Genomic DNA, 18,572 nt, shown 5'->3' with positions numbered 1-18,572 from the left:
CTCTCTTCAGAATTTTATTCAAAGTCCTTCCTCAAATGAAAGCTTCCAAAAAAACAAGATTTCACAGGATCTGCTATGGTCATTAAAAAGCTTTTAAAACATAAACAACAAACACATCTTGGGCATTCAGTTAATTATGCTTTGCAACCAAAACTCTTTACTGGTCATTAGCTTGGGGCAACCTTGGATAAAAAAAAAAACAGGCGAGTCATTCAGTGAACTGGAGCTGAACTTGAGAAGATGCACAATCAAACCCTATTCACTTGCCAGGGGTTAGCAAAAACATAAACAACAGCAGCCAGCAGAAGATGAGCAGTCCAGGCGTTGGCTGGTCAACCCGAGCAGATGGTAGGTGTTCAGAGATCTGAGTTTAACTGAGCCAAGAAACACCTCACCCTGGCAATATAGATCAACTGGCTTGCCTATTTAAAATGTATGGGAAACATAAATGCCAAGTACACATTAAACATGTTCCTTTATAAGGTTCTGATATAAGAGGCTTGAGGAAATCAAAAGCATGTATTGCATTACTTGGAACAAAAATTAAAACTGTATGATTTTTTTTCTATTTTCAACTAAAACAATGACTGCTACATTTGTTAAAATAATACAACAAATTAATCTTAACTTTTTTTTTTATCATGTACTCTGTTTAAAGCAGAAAAAAGCAGCAATCACAGTTTTGCTTTTTATAATAGCCTACACCATATTGATCTTTACAGTTCGAAAATGTTTTTTCTATCTCTGTATCTAAAAAGTACAGATAAATTAATGTATAATTTTCAAGTGTATATTAAGCACATTTATTCATTACATTTATTGCAAGTATTGTGTTTTTACAGATACCGGCTGCTTAATAGACATATTGTAATGGCCTCTGGGGTTTTGCTGTTTTTCTGGTGTGAGTGAGCTTCCTGTCACCGAGGATCTTTGCTGGTGGCTGAGCTGACCAGTGTGACTGCACATCTGAGAACATTTCTCAAAGAAGATGAGTAGCGTGTAAATAAGGCGGCAAAGGATCATCTCTCTTCACCAAATTATTACCCCTGACGACAGCCAGTGAACCTCAGTTCTTCTCCGATCTTCATGGAGAAGGTCTTACCTGTCCGCATCAGTTCTCTATCTTCATCACCTGCCTGCCTGCATCACCATCACTCTATAACACCAACTGAATCAAACCCCTACAGATCCATGCTACCTTCCCTTCATCTCTCAAGGAAATAAATCAATCAGTCATCAGTTGTCATCAACCATCTCCTTCCTGATCAGTCTGCTTTCTCCCCTCAAACCAACCAGTAAGTTCAACTGATGTCCTGCAGTTCTCCGTTTCTAGATTCTTGTTGCTTTTGTAAATACAAATTAAAAGTCCATGGTTCTCTATGTGATTGTGCCTGTGGGTGAAAAAAAAATACAAACCAAAATAACACACAATGCATGTAGCTTGATAACTACAGTTTTCAAACAAGATTACCTTAATATCTGTCACAGGTAATGCTTATTTATTTCTGCCCGATGCTTGCTGTAAAAATCCTTTAAAAAATATCCAAAAAGCCGAGTTTATTTTTCCTATAAGCCAAAAAAGGGCAGTAGTCTTCTTTCTGCCAGCTGACTGTCAGGGAGGAGCAACAATGTATAAAAATATTAGATTAGAATGCTAGAATGTTTAGTTTTAGTATACATTGACACAAGTTACAATCACATATAAAGTTGCAGAAACTAAAAAATAAATACATTTTTGGATAGAAATTTACATTAAATAAAACATAACTTTTATACTTTCATAGAAGAGACACCCATTTCCATTCTATCGTCGTTCAGCTTGAAAATTAAACATTGCTTGCCAAAAGTTACTATCACCTTCATCTGTTAACCAGAATCCTTGTTTGTTTTTGTGAACACTCATTATTGCTCCTGACAGTGCCATCCCTGACATTAAACAGCACCTGGGTGATCTATGTTCCTCAGCCAAATCCAGTCTGCGTAATCTTGGAGTGATTTTCGATGAGGGGATGTCCCTTGCGCTACACTCAAAACAACTGCTCAGCAACTGTTACTTCCATCTGCGCAATATCTCCAAGGTAAGGAAAATCCTCTCTCACGAAGATTTGGAGAGAATCATCCATGCCTTCGTCTCTTCAAGACTGGATTACTGTAACAGCCTGTTTACCTGTCTGAGCAAGGTCGGTCCGTAGTCTACGGTCTACAGGTCAAAACCTGCTTATGGTTCCTCGGACCCGTTTTAAAACCTGAGGAGACCGGTCCTTTAAAGCGGTGGCACCCCGTCTTTGGAATGAACTCCCCCTGTCCCTGCGCTCTCTGGACTCAGTGGACATCTTTAAAAAACAGCTAAAAACACACATGTTTTCACTAGCCTTCCAAAGCACATAGCCTGTTGTTTTATTCCCTTATTTATTATAGCTTTTATTGCCTTTTATCTGTTTTTACTTGTGTTGTTTTTATGTTATCATGTGAAGCACTTTGTGACTTTGTCTGTGAAAAGTGCTATACAAATAAAGTTTACTTACTTACTTACTTACTTACTTTATGACAGAACACTTATGGCCCCTAGCTCATTCAGATGTCTTCTAATTGATTAACACCACGCAATTAACAGTGTCAGAAACCTCTGCTGGATTCCTTCCAAAGTAAGTAACCTTCAGGGCAAAAGCGGACTGTTTCTATGAGATGCATATGTGTATCTGTGTGAGAGGATGCGTGCATTTAGGCATCCATAAGCACTAAACAAAATGTCTGCAGCTGGAAAATGAGCAGCTGGTTATAATTTTTCTCATGGGAAAGGACAAACTGTATGAAAAAATGGACAACATCTGTCCCTTTTTGTGGGTAACGAGAGGCAGGGAAGTAGATTAAGCTGTCAGAACTTGTTTGGCTTTAACTATGCAGAATTATATTCATGTTTTCTGTACCAGGACCAGGGTAGGGTGATGCTGCTTCACATGCAACTTTTTCATTCAGCTTTGATAGCATCATTTAATAAACCACAAGCAATAACCTCAGCAACCAAAATTATTGCTGTTCATATCACCATGTGTGCTTTCTGCTGATGGAGGCAGGTGCATGGGATATTACAGTGCACTGCTTTGGTGTGTAGGAGTGCAGGAGACACATGAAAGTTGCTCTCAGAGGTCCAGCAGCCCACTATTTTGTGTTTATTAACATGCCATTAGCTGGAATTCAATGCCAAGACCCCCTGACAGCTGAAAAACTGCAGCTGAATACATTTATTTATAGCTTGGTCAGCAAAATAATGTCTCCTTTACAATTCTTCACTCTTAATTATAATGGACTTTTCACCACAGGGGTGATGTTGGTTTCCAGCAATTCATTTCACTTGTTCTAGCTGCGCTTTTCACTGTGGCTTATGCCAATAGAAGTATTTTTTTTTTTACGAATATGCACCAGTATGTCTCTCAAAGTACTGCTTTAGAAGTAGGTCGTCTTACTTTACCACTTGCTGCAAGCTTATTTTTGTTGTTTTTAACAGATTTTTAACTATAGCCAAAACTAAATATTTTCCCTCAGGCATTAAGGAAAATTTTAAATAAGGCCCTTCTGATACCAGATTCTCATGTGCTCCAGATGAACAATTATGATGACGGTGTAAACTAATTTAATCCATGAGATTGTTTCATATAGCAATGATGTTCACAAAGGAAAATGTTCAGCAGAAACCTGTTTGAGATATCCACTTTAGGTCTGTGGAAGCAGAGACACATTTAAGGGCAGGTAAACACTGTATGATATTTTCTTGTACTCAGTTACCGCTCAAATGAAACAACGAAACCGCAGGTTTTAAAAGTTCACGGCTGATGATATCTGTTCAAACAGTGTATGGCGCCTGGTGGTCTGATGCGATCTGACTGAGAGAGCTGGTGCTGGTCGGACTTATGTATTTGGAAGTGAAGTCACAGAAGAAAAATATTTTCCTTTCTTGCACAGTAGATGCTCGTAGCTCTGGCTCAATAGTAGGATACGTTCATGATCTCCTCACAATAGTGAATTAAATTTCAAACATGTCTGATTTTCCTCCCATTGTACGATTCCTGATTGGGAGATGGTTGTGAAAGGCTATTCGCCCGTTGTCACTCCATGTATACTAGACCATGTGTACTACTTCATTATGCAGAATACACAATCAACATGAAACCTGGCCTGGTACAAAAAAAATAAAAAATCTCGCACAACTGTAGAAAATCAGCCCATAAGGGCCAAAAAAGTAGTATGATGTATGGCGACCATAAAAGGAGCAGGTAACCAGGTGTACTAGGGTTAATTAAAGATCCTTGTTCTATAGAGACTCACGTAGGCAAAACCGAGCAAGCAAGCACACAATTTAGCAAAGCCCAGCAGTTTACCAACAATTTCCTGGATCAATAACTGCCTGACAGTCTTGTAAAACCGAGGTCCTGTCAACATGTAGCTTGGTTTGTGAATGTATGCCAGTCGTCCTCTTCTGATAGAGGGTCTCATCAACATGAAGTGCCCCATAATACTAACTATATCTACTTGCCCTTTAAGGCCACCTCCTCCATAGCAGCTATGACTGGAGCGCTCTAACTGCTAATCTGGCTACAAACTGGCAAGCTTGTTTATGTGTGATGGCATAGGCCTTTCCTCTTAACATTGATCCAGTAATACACCAACAACTATAACATTAGCGAAATTCAGAGTTGCAGTTGTGTTTTAGGAGCTATTCAGTTTTAAATGCTCATGCAAATTATCATTCATCCAGGTCATGGCTACCACCAAACAGGCCTAAATTGAAGTCAACTGAACTTTTGCTCAGTTTGTCCAAGAATGTTTGACGGCTATCCTGGAGTCTTTGTTATATTATTAGCTTGTACTAGAGCAAATTGTAGTGTTGATGTTTTTAAGCATAGTCCAAAAAAAGCCTCACATATATATTTTTTGACCTAACACTAGTCACCGTTCACTCCAGTTTCCTTCCATTCAATCCTCATTTGTTTTGATGTGCATTGTCTTTTCTTTCTTTTTTCAATTGCATAAGGTTTTCTGTCTTGATGCTTTGATGTCTTCATGGTCTGCCAGTCTGTTTAACAACCTTCCCATGTCGTTTTGTTTTTGGTCCAGATGTGACACGCATCTGACTGTGAACAACCAACATCTTTTGCAACATTTACGCTCTTTGAAGAGTTTGATAATCCTCTCCTTTGCTTCAGTTGACATCTCTCTTGTTGGAGCCGTGATTCATGTGCGTCCACTTGGTGCAGCAGCTCTCCAAGGTGGTAGTTTTGGGGATTGAAATTTACAGGGCGGTTCCATAATTATTTTCTCATAATTGAGTGATTCTATATTTTTGTTTAAAAAAAGGAACTGTCTACCACTTTCTACCAAGTGACTACCACTTTCTTTATTGATTTCTTTTGGTGTTTCTTAAATCCTGACACTTGCCATTTAAATTGCTTTTTGTGTCATGTCTGATATCTGTTTTTTTATCTTTCTACAAAATTAAACAACTGAATAAACATCCTCTGAGGTCGGGGATTCAATAGTTTTTACCAGGGGTTGTAGAGATGGACACAAGGGGGTTGAAAATGATCTGACTCAGCACAAATCTCGCTTTTGTAATGTAAAATAGCAATTTATATTCCCTGTACACTTGAAGGAATCACATTCTCCTGTCCCAAACTAGTAAAGAAAATACATATTTTAGTCAGTGAAAGCACCCGTCCTATTTCCCCTGCTCACTCTCACAGGAACAGGATTTTATTTTCAGCCTGGTATACTCCTGTCCTACTTTTGTTACTCCCTTCCCCCAGCTCTGGCTTCTCTACCTCTCCTCGTTTTTCTGTCCTTTTTAAGCATAATAAGCTAGTAATTAACACCTGAAAGCAGAGCAAAAATCAAAGACATAGAGAGTGCTTTGGGTAAACAAAGCACTTGTTTTCCATCTCATCAACCACTGCCTGCATATAAAGTGAGACTACTGAGTGCAAAATCTAAGGAGTTTATAAAAATATGAAATGCTGGATTTAGATGGTGGAAAGAGAACAAAATTTATACAACAGGAATTTTATAAAATGTTATTACCCACCATTCCCTGAATTGTATTAAGTTTTATTGATGAAAATTTATCTTGATACAGCACCAATCAAGCTGCAAGTGTTAAAGCATTAAGTAGGACAACTAAATGCAGAAATACAACAACATAAAAGTAATATTATTTGTAAGATAGGAGGAAACAAAAACAATAAAGCGTACAGTACTAGTGACTGATTTTGACTAGAATGCTAGGATGCAAAAAAGGAGATCACAATGAAAATAATAAAGGAAAGAGGTTCAATAACTTTTTGGGAGAAAAAAAAATAGAAAAGATGTTCCAACAAAGAGCTTTTAGGTTGTTTTAGAGGTTTTTTGTTTTATTTAAAAAGGACATGTCACATAGAAACAGAGTATTTAATTGGGTAGTATGTTTACAGAAAGATCAGGTTCAGGTAGTTAGTTAAGATTTCATCACTAAGAAGGTATAAGACATTTTGTGACAAGCTTATCTCTTGTACCATCTTGGATAGTACCCATTCTGCATTGTCTGACACCGTTTCAGATACAATAATTTAAATGTTATAGCTTGTTTTTGAAGAAGAAATCACTTCTAACCCTGGCTTTGTCATGTTAAAACATGTATGTGATATACTTTGGTTAAAACCTAACAGAAAGTCTGGAGTGCGAGGATGGCATGGCTTTTTAATTTGGCCTTGTTGTGCAAATCAGAAAACCCCACAAAACTCCAGAAAGCATGATTTTTGTGCTCCTCTTGTATTGACGTCAATACTGGAAGTGCGCTTGCTATTACCATTCCTGTCTCTATGCCAGCGAAATGGGGAGATTCTAACAATCACGGACTCACCATCAGGCAGTCGGTAAGTGTTCATCTAACTAATCACCTATTGTGTAATGGACTAATAATGGTGAACAAACCACTGCAATCTTCTAATATTTCTAATGCTAAATCCACACTAATGCACATACATACTAGTCAAATTCTTCTCTTGCCCTGGCAATAACTTTACTTTTTTCTTTCTGTTTTTCATTTTTCCTCAATTTCTATCCACCTAAAACTGAACATTTAAACATGTTAACAATTTAAATAATTATTTCAGGTCTTGGTCTAAATTTGGGCCAGAAATTAAGTTTAAGAGATTGACTTTTCATGACTTTCAGGTTTTTCTTCATAAATGAGTCATCACCCAGAAATCAGACTTGGTTATGTTAAGACATGTCTGTTCGCGTTTGGCTTCAATTAAAATCTGCCAAGAAATCTGGAGTGGGAAAGTGGCTTGGTTTTGTGTAAGGGACTGTCAAGCAATGGTAAACGAAATTGCTAAAGTTGGTACTTCTATATTAATGGGAATGGATTGGTCAGAATTAGCTCTGTTTATTCTTTTTCCTTCTAGAAGCAACTAAATATGAATGTAAAGACAATTTACATAGAGCTGTATAAATATACTACTAGTTTACGACTCCTTTAAAAGTAAGGAGTGCAAGGGAAGCAGATAGGCAGGGCCAGCTCTGGAGCTCACTGAAAGAACAGCAAGAGATTGAAGAAGGAAATTTATGATTCATATTTTTTGCTGGCAGATTTTGACATGTTATATTGGTACTAAACTTAAACTTTCACCATACTTGAGACAATGTTTTAGTGGAGTTTATTAGAGTACTCTCACTTTTCCTTGTTGATGGAAAAAAAAAAAACATCCTTCTTCTGGCTTTTCCTGTAAACCTGACTGTAACCCCTCTGTGTTTACATTCCTCTTCATTTTTGATGGTTGAAGAAATGATAAAGAAATGCCAGCTAATTTGCAGTGCCTGTCTTCCAGACAGACCATATCACCTTTTCTGATTATAAGACATGCAGTGTTGAGCTGCAAAATTTCAGACTTTCAAAATCTAGCATTAGATTTGAAAACATTCAACAAGAGAGGAAATCCATCCAGGAAAATTCAAAAATTTGCATTTTGCCAATTTGTAAATGGAGAGATAAGATCAGGACAAAACCCAATCAAGATTAAAGCAACACTCTACATGGATGCTCCTTTTGGGCTACCCTATTTAAAAATTTGGCCAAATTTGTTACTTGAAAGGATCAGACCAATCAATAAATGAATAGAATATGTCACCTGCAGCTCCATTTTATGTCAAACTGAGCTTCTTTTAAACAGGAGAGCTAACTTCACTAATAGTTGTTAAAGCAACAAAACAGACATGACACTTGTTTAGGCACATTTTGGTTTGTAAGATTTAATCTAGGGGATGGTGAATGTGGCCTTGTTTTTACAAGTAACTCCATGACTTCTCAATCTGCTGCTTCAAAGTGGTCTCCTACCAGAATTCTAAACACAGATTGAAACTGTTCAATTTTGCGACAGTACAGTGTCACCAGTTGCTTTCTGGGGAGCTAAACCTAGAAGTTTCTAGAATGTACACAGTGTCGCTTTAAAATAGTTTTTTTGTGGGGAAGTTAAAATCTAGGAGTGGAAATGGCAGTTTATCTAATGTTGTTCAGTGTTGTTAAAGCTATTTTTTCTTTTTTAAATATGTAGCACATTTCAGAAATCTGTTAAATGAAAAATACTGGATGACATAGTTTGTGCAGTATTGAATTAATAACACAAAATAAATGTGGCCATAAGCCAGGAAAAACATACATTTTGTCATCATTTTAAATTGTTCCTTCCTGTGCCACTAACAAAAAAAAATTGACAGACTCACATTTTAGATTATTAAATTTGTCGTAAGCAGCTTGGACAGCTTTTTTGTCATAAAACCTTTAAAAACCCTTGCACAAGAATTTGAGCCTAATATAGTGTATAAAGGCAGGATAATTATCTGCCCCACTTCACTGTAGACACAGCACTAACAACTAAGCAGTCAGTATTAGACTCTTTTTTTGCTGTACAATCATGTGGCTGTGCTGCTTCAGTTACTGTGGCAATGCTTTCTTTATTATTATTATTATTATTTTTTAGATACTTTAGAGGTGGATACTTTATCTTGCCCACCTCTATGTAGTAGAAATACCTGGTAGCAGTCTTGTGGAGAGACAATGCTAGGCTTTACTGACTGGGTAATCACTCACATGTAGCCTTTGGCCACATTGTGAAAAGTGGTGACTTGCATTCTGTTTCTGCATTGTTTATCTTGGCAACCAGTTATCAGCAACAAACACAAACATGCACACTTGCACACACATATACAATAACAGGCAATGTCACCTCTTATTTACATGACAATCGACAGGAGAGGAGCTCAACGAGAGAAACTGTCAGCACTTCTTCAATGTGTCTTGCTTGTCTCCCTTCACTGGATGGTCAGCATGTGCCTCAGGTCTCCCCTGTCCATCTATATCCACAGCAATTTCCAGACGTGCTACTAGCTCAGTGATATTTTTATCTGGAAGTTTTTTTTTTCTCTTTTACAATCTTCCTAAAATTACATATTCTGTAATGTACTTAAAATATTATATTTATAAATTATTATACTTATATATATTATAATTATTCAAATCCCAATATGCATGAAAATGAACAAGACAAAAAACATTAAATAAAATTAGGAAGGATGTATGTTGACCTTGAAAGATCAAGAAGTAAGTTTAATAAATTGTATACTCACTTAAAATTGCTTACATCTAGAGCCTATTTATCTAAGATCAGAGACATTCACTTTGCATTTGGCAGCTGAATTATAAATACTATACAACCTATGGGACAATTTTAAATTTTAAAATCTGAAGTTGAATTTGAGCAGTTTACAATTTTGTTTATTCAAATAAACACAATTTTAGTTAATTTTTATTAATTTTGTTTATGTTCATGCTTCTTTTTACCCTCCACCTCAGTTGCTCCCACCTGTGATGTAAGCAGAGGAGGAAGGAGATTCAAGGACAGACGAGTCAAGAGAAAAGAAATTTAACAAAATGAGACATCCTTACCTCTAAGCTATTAAATTGTGGTATATTAAACACGACATGCCATATCGAGGCAGTGTTTGTCCTTTGTTTTGTTACTGCCTATAGGTGTATTATACGATATTTGGCAGTTATTAATGGTTCGAAGTAGTGTATTGATTTGTGGTATTTTAAGTTGTAATATAAGTGATAAACCTTTTAGACATCACTTTAAAAATGACATTGACAAATGGTATATTTGTGAACACGCTTATGTAATAAATTTTCCAGGCTGGAAGCAGGGGGAAAATACAAAGCAAGCAAATGTTGGAGGGCATACATTCGTAACAGAAAACCTATGAGTTTTCTGTCTGTGTTTATTCCATCTTGTTAGGTCTAGCTTTTGGGATAGTTTTTTTGTCGGGTAAATTTTCTATACATGTTACAGTTGTTTTCAGTTAGGATCTAGATTTACCCTGATCATACATCACAATGAAATATACTTAATATAAAATGCATTATTCCAGGAAAAAAGCATTAATGTTTTTATGCCTATTTAAGGTTATCATTATTAATATGCATTATAATACAAAACACGTATTATTGTTCTTATTTTTTATGCTGCATATTGTAATAAGTAGCTGCAAAAACACTAGGAAACTTTTGAGCAAATAATATGAATACACAAACAACTAAAACTAATCCACAAATTCAGTAACTTAGGTTTTCTTAAGAAGGAATATTAGGATCAAGCTAAGAGAGCTACTCCCATGTGCAGTCACCTCCAGCTTCCCAAACCTAGAATTATACAAAAGGCTATAATTAGTGTTGCGCCGATGCCATTTTTTGGCCCCGATACCGACACCCGATACCTGCCTGTGCAGTATTGGCCAATACCGATACCATCTGTTTAAAATTGATGTGTGGGTCTGTATATATGAAGAACTGTATACTACTTGGGTGTAAAATTATTAGCATCATGACTTTGTCAAGCTGCTGCCTACCTTTGTGAAGCAGGAAAACGATTAATACGAAGTGAATCCATTAGAACTTTTTATTGCCTACCTGGAATGGGTGACAATAGTTGAATAAACTTTTGGCTCTCGAAATGGTATCGGTACACTATTTGACGGTACTCGCTGATACTGATAACGGAATCAGAATCAGAATCAGAAATACTTTAATAATCCCAGAGGGAAATTACTTTTGTTACACGCTCCAGTTACAGTTTTATATAATATATACACACATCCAACAATACAGTATAATAAAGATAAAAAAAAAAGAATAAAAAGAGATATATATATATATATCTGTACGTATATCTATGCATATGTAAAAACTAAATCCAAATAAAGCGAAAATCCAAGTAAAGTGATAAATCCAAGTAAAGTGATACGTGGCGTGCAAAAATAGTGCATAAATGTCAATTACGGGGGGGCTGAATCACTTGATGGAGGCGTTATAGAGATTAATGACCACAGGTAGGAATGATTTCCTGTGGTGCTCTGTGGTCACAGCATTTTAGAGCAGTATCGGGGCCCCGCCTGATACTGGTATCGGTATTGGTGCAACACTAGCTATAATATACAAGTATGAGGGATCTTTTTTCTCCCTCAATGTTAATGAAGTTATTTTCATCCTTTTATATTTTGCTTTTTTTCCTAACACTTGTAGATGAAAATACACCATATTTTTATTTAGTATCATCATTACTACATCTCAAGTAATTATCAATATTACATTCAAATACATGACTTGGACTCGTTCTTTTACGGCCTCTCGAAAACTTCTCGTATCACAAAAAATCTGTTTCTTTTACTACAGCAGAACCAGACTGGTTTGCACATCTTACCATTTGTGCGAGCAATCTTTGTAGATCATTCACAATGTGCCCACTTATTACACATGCAGAACAAAATTGCACATGCAATTTATCTTGCCTTATTTGGAATCTGACGTTCAGCTCCATAACCCCCCCTTGGTCCTTTTGTTTATATGTGTATAAATGCCAGGTCCAGACCAAGAACCCAATTATTGAGTCTTCCAGACTATGGTGAGGTTTGCTCAAGGTATGAATACAAACTGACCTCAGTCCGAGGCAAATACAGAAAGCATATTCCCTTTGGATTTAGCAAACCAATTTAATACTACAGCTAGATCCCAATAGTTCCCTAGCCTAAAACCACTAGCCCTTACTTGCTACCACTGTGCTGTGTGACTACTGTGCTGTGGTTAGCACAGTTCTGCAGTGCAAGTGCAACAACTACTATGTAATCTTCCCTTAGCTCTCTACAGTGCAGATATTTTTATATCTAAGGGAAACATATTCCGGGACATTACAACTTTTTTTCTAGTTTTTTTATGATTTTTGTACTATATACACTCTTTTTATACTGTCTGTTCTATTTTTTATCTTTAATGGTATCTTGCTTTAACTCTTTGTACTCTATATAATAATTTCCATAATTTCCCTGAAGGAGTTATCCCAAGGGATAAATAAAGTTGAGTCGAAGTCTAAGTCTAGCCCTCAAACACTACCAACACACCCACAATGAATTGAAGCCACAATGGTCAGGGCTTCATCATCTTCACTAGCAATTAGGCCAACCCACGCTGCATTGTAGTTGTTTGGGTACTTAAGCGACTGCATGCTCACGTATGCACATACGCAGAATATGTCCAACAATAAGAGAGGAGAAGATTTTATTAATCAAAAGGAAGATATGGAAAATAATGCTGACAAAAGTGGGGAATGCTCTTAAGAGGTGTTCTATTTTATCCCTAAAAGATGTGTTTCTTTGTCCTCCAGCACAGACACCGAAAAGCTAACACCTTCTCTCCCTTGTGCCCTGTCTGCCCAAAAGGCTCCTCTCATTTTTTCACTGTGCTCTTTCTACCTCATGCAGTGAGCCTCTAAAGGCTAGCCCCGGTCAGCTGTAGCCTCTTCATGCTCTGACTCCCTGGCAGACTTCTCTGATGTACCACTGGCCACCTGTAGCCTCTCCCCAACCTTCACCGCTCTATCTGCCTGACGGTCTTCTTTGGGTGCAAGAAGAGGAAATCTTGCTCTCAAAATGAAAATGTGGGCTCTTGATTTTTCGCTGGAAAAATGCCTCCTCAAATATCCTGCTGTCGTTCCTTAGCTCCAAAGGGGGGAAACGGTTTGCTGCCTTGTCTAGGTACTGGTGCTGTTTTAGATTTCCTGCTGCTCCTGTCTGAACTCAAGAAAGCCGTCTAACCTTACCTCTGTTGTGCAGTAAAATCTGGTGACCCCAGTGATGATTGGTAAGGCAAGTCAAGGCAAGTTTATTTGTATAGCACAATTCAGTACAAAGACATTGCAAAGTGCTTTACATGATTTAAATATAAGAAAATAAAACAGAATCAAAGCAAGTAGGAAAAAAAAAAGAAAAATAATAATAATATATATATATATATATAAAAATGCAGACTCCAACAATGACGTCTTTACCAACTTCTGTCAACCCTGTTGACTTTATAGGTCCAGGACCTATTTATTTCAAACACAACGTTGATTTTTCAAACCACGAGATCCCTGATCTTGACACAATATGATACCCAATATAATCCTTAACCTTACACCACAAGATCCCTGACCTTGACATAATATGATACCCACAATCCCTTATCTTGACACAGTGTAACAGCCAAAAAAAACGCAGAAACAAAAAAGAATATTAAAAACAGTTGGACTAAAAAAAATAAAAAGTTGAACTAATAATGTTTTAGTGGAACTGTTTAACTAGAACAGTCGAAGGCAATCCTAAACATATGTGTTTTTAGTCTTGATTTAAAGGAACTCAGGCTTGGTGGGGGATCAGTGCAAGTATGCCCCAATTGATGTCATCAGAGCTACTGTATGTGTATGTCTCGAATGTTGTGTTTTGGAAGGGTTGACTCTTTCTTAATCAAGTAACAATTTAAATAAAAATCAATTCTAAAAAAATCCATAAAATACTCTATTAGCTTGGATAATGCTTGATGCGAAGAAATATTTGGGCCAAGTACATAATGTTTATTTTAGAGGGCAGCTTTTAGCTTCCCAATCAAGATAAGGTAGGAAAGCTAGACCTGCTTTCTGATATTTAGAAATTGAACTCAAGAAAGACATATGTCCCTTTTTGGTATAAACAGGATAATTTAAACAGTGCAGCTACTATTTGATATTTGAATCTATTTAATCAAATGTTGTCATTGGTGATTTTTTGTGAACTGCTCTGTGGATTTTTTTTACTAAAATTATTTTCCACAGTATGCTAGAGTTTGCACGGCTTATTTGATAAGGGATTCGGAGTCTCTATAACAATAATGGACCACTGGCATTTTGGTTTATTGCTTTTTCTCCTCCTTCATCTTTTCATGATTAAAGCAGGGAACCAGCAACAAATCCCCCTGTCTCTATGGCATCATTTATCTTAAGAAATTAAATCACAGTCTTCAATAATTGTCTTTGTATTTCTTTTTTTTTTACTTTTGTACCACGGCTATAATAATACAAATCATTAAGGAATTGGGTACAAGGACAATAATGTCCACGTTTTCCCCCATTAAAATTAAATAAAATTTCACAGCTTGAGTAAAATCAGGCAATGCATTCATTAATCTAGTCCATAGTTATACAAATAAATAAAGGTAATTTTACTTATGTAAAAACTAAATGTTAGAAATCAAATGTTTATTGAAAATTTTAACTGCTCTTTAAATTAGATTAAAAAAGGTGTGTAACTTCAAAAGTTTTATTTTCATTTTTCAATCAGCTTATCATTTAAAGATACTTCTTAGGAATAATACAGTGCTTATAAGCATAATATTTTAAGTCAGTATTTCCTAACCCTGGTCCTGAGGCACCTCAGCCTTGCATGTTTTGGATATCTCTGATCTAGAATATCTGATTCAAATGATAACTCTTCCTCCTCTATATCCCATCAAGTGCAACAGATGCCTGTCATTTATCCATATTTGTCAGAAGTTGGTTCTTCAGGAGCAAGGTTTGTACCACTTCTCAAAGTCAAATTAATAATTGCAAGTTTGTCAAACACAAAATTTATTTTAAACGTTTGGCATAAAAGCATAGCTGTCACAAAAATGCAATTCCAATTTAAACAAAATATATTAGATTGGTAGCAAGTGAATGAATAAGGTTACCCCAACTTAATTTGTGTACATTAAAAGGTGTCAAGTTCAACCATTGTAAATAAGTTGTTGTGTAAATTTCATACAATGACTTGTTTGCAATTAAAGCATCCACTTAAGTCAGAGGTCTAATCTCTTTTTCGAGTGTATTCAGTGTTTACTGGAAATTTAAATTTGGTACTAAATAATCCCAGAAAGTAAGAAAATGTTGAATCAAGTTAGTGTCTTAAAAGACTCTGCAGTGATGATCTGGATGTGCTCTTGTGATCTTTACAAATAAAAGCTTGCTCTTTCCGACTGGCAATATACAGTGCTCTGTGAAAGAATTAAAAGCCCTTATTTGATGTCATAACTACAAACTTCTTGAATGTATTTATAGCTTTTTCTAGTGTAAATAAACACAAAATAGTGTATAATTATAATTTAGTTAATGAAAAATACAGAAATGATAACCCTTCCTTCTCACTTTACATTTTCTTTTTTCTAGAATTGTATAAAATTCACAATAATGTGCTACTTTTGTAATAGTTTCATCCTATACTTTATCCTATAATTTAAGGCCCATTACAGTTTGTGGGTGTAATGTGAGAAAATGTGATGTTCAAGCGTTATAACAATAGTACAACATTTCATGCAGAAATCTCACAAATTTCATATAGAGCATATTACCAAAAAGAAAATGGTAAAAATGATTTCAGACATGTTATACTATGTTAGCATTAGGTTGGGGATATGTATTTATCACAACTATTTGTTTAGTGAGAACTCCCACTGTCCAGGTTTGTAAAACAATGGTTATGCATCTGGGAAATTCTTATGGGGCCCTACTAATACCACTGGGGATGTATAAATGAAATCAAATCATGCTTTTACAGTTTATCAGGGTAATATATAAAGCTTCTTAGACTTAGACAACACTTATTTTCATTTTGTATGCACAGTGTAAACAAAACGAAATTTTGTTTTGTACAGCTCTCATGACATTTCCATTTTCTTAAAGTGCAGCAGTGATCAAATCACAAGTGCATTTATTTGAACGCAAAATCAGCATTATTTTTTATTTTTTTTTGTTGTGTTTTTATCATTTTCATGCAGCATAGGCAGTCACAGTGCATCCAGATTTGCCCCATCAAAGAATCATGTGGAGCCTAGGAAGCTCCATAATCACAAGAAGGCTGCTGTAGTGTCTCTGGGCTTTCTGCTCTCAAACTAAATCATACAGGCGGCCGAACACAGACAACAGAGCTGCGTGGCATGGCTTTTGAAATGTCACTCTAAGAATAGCTTCTGATATGTAAAGGGAGCCCCTATCCAACACAAAAAGCACTTGTTAAAATGTGCAGGGAAGCAAATGGACATTAAAGCATGCAATAATTTATGGATGGAGGCACATACCAAAGCACTTTTGCTATTAAAAATACTTATAGACATTACTCTACAACTTATTGATGGACATCTGGAAATTTTTTTCTTGGTTAAAAGGACAGAAAACCAATAAATCTTGCTGATATCTAATCCGTGGATGGTGCCGGCTGAGAAATTTGACCATAATTTCAAAAGCAAGTGGCAGTAGATCAGTCTGCTTAAAGCTTAGAGTAAAATCCCTCCTGCTCCTATAAAATATGGGCTACATGCTCATTTCTACAATTATTATACAAGTTGCCCATTGGGGGTCATTCACTAGAACTGATCAAACCCTTTAATATTTGCACTGGTTTTGTTTTTTTTATTTTGTTTTACTATATGTCCTATCAAATGAGCTTCACAAATAAATGACTTATTACCTATTTATTTACTTAAATGCCAATCACACTTTTCTTTATCTGTTTTTTATGCACTTGACATTATAGTAAAAGACATATTTGATCACCAGATAAGCAAGGTTTCAAAATTTGTATGCATATCTAAAGAAATATCTGCAAAAATAGCACATCAGCTATCTCATGCACTCTATCAAGCACATGCAAGCCACTGCAGTAGCAATTCTTCAACTGATATTCATATTAGTATTCATAGCAATGAAGTACTAATATAATAACTTGATCTCAGACAATATAATGCTATCTGCACACATGATTTTCACTTAATTTGGCAGATGCCCGATAAAACTAATGGCTTTACCAACTGTTATTATTTTTGACAAATAATCTTACATCTTGAATACTTTTTTTTATTTTAAGTCTTCATTAGCCTGAGGTAAATGGGCACACAAAGGCTAGCTGGCTAAAAAAATTAAGTGTGCATGTTAGCAAAGACTGGGGACAACCGTGACCCAACCTCTTTCAAAACTAAAACTACACAAATTAAAAACAAACTATATTTTCATCTGTTAAGGTCAAAATAACAGTTTTAGAATTGAGCCAGAGTAAAAAGGTCATTTATTCTAAGAGCAAACTCACATGAGAAAATTCCTCCAAACCTCCATCTTGAGTATAAAAAAAAACATTCCATCAAGACTGTTTAATTGAATATTCACTTGTGGGTTTAACATTTCATGTTAAACCCACAGAAACCCAAAGAATTAGTAATAAAAAATGATTATGAAGTATCTACACACAAAAAAGGGAACAGGCTTTGGTTATCCTTTGTTTCGGATGAGGAAATTGTAAGCATTGACGCAAAATAGTGGAATTGATAACTAATAAATTAATAAATGTGTGTGTATATGTATATATATATATATATATATATATATATATATATATATATATATATATATAGATAGATAGATAGATAGATATAGAAACATTTTTACTTGCTTTTTTTATTTTTACGTAAGAGTAAGATATCATTACATTTGAACTTTATGTATTGCAGTGTGACGGCCTGGTACAAGAAACTGTCTTTTTAGCAGTTTTTTTTTTTTTTCCCAATTTGCACTTTTCCAGCTGTGTGCGACGACGTGCTGCGCTGCGAACCTCTCTGCCCTCCTAATTTACATTAAGTCCTTTTCGCCACTGTGTGATATCAACAGGAGCTCCAAGAAGCATGTGCAGAGCGCTTGTTCATCAATCTCATAAATATGAATCCCCCCATTATTGTAGCTCATTTCTATTTAGGAAATTCAGCCCAAAGCCAGATGATGCTTATATAAAAATGATGTAATCAAAGAATTTAGACAAAATTACAAGGATAGGTGACAGGACTCAAACTCAAAGATATTATATTTTCCACCATATCTATTTCGATAGCTTCTTGCTCATATACTGCCACCTCTTCAGAATGGATTTTCTTGTTTTAATAGATATTTTAAATAATGCCAAATTTTAATGTAATCTTGTCAGGTAATTGGTTCTTAAAATACTGAAAGAGTAAAATGGTGTGTAACTGTTTAAAATGTGTTTACAGCAAAAGAAAAATGTAATAATATTGCCAGTAATAATAATCATTAGAAAATCCATGTTGTGCTTGTAACATTTTAACTAACCATATCATGGTGCACAGTTCATTGCCTGGTGTTTATTTGGGATGGCTAAGTAATTATAAT

The 18,572-nt window shown here is 35.7% G+C and overlaps 1 protein-coding gene across 4 annotated transcripts in view; it reads right to left on the bottom strand.

Moving 5' to 3' along the window:
- gabrg2 (gamma-aminobutyric acid type A receptor subunit gamma2) overlaps window positions 1-18,572 on the bottom strand; it is a 66,956-nt gene that overhangs the window by 12,065 nt on the left and 36,319 nt on the right. The window lies entirely within an intron of this gene.

The sequence above is a fragment of the Cyprinodon tularosa genome, unplaced genomic scaffold (genome assembly GCF_016077235.1).
Source record: "Cyprinodon tularosa strain WSP-4 unplaced genomic scaffold, ASM1607723v1 ctg484, whole genome shotgun sequence".
In the NCBI taxonomy this organism is placed as follows: domain Eukaryota; kingdom Metazoa; phylum Chordata; class Actinopteri; order Cyprinodontiformes; family Cyprinodontidae; genus Cyprinodon; species Cyprinodon tularosa.
This window is presented reverse-complemented; position numbering and strand designations above follow the sequence as displayed.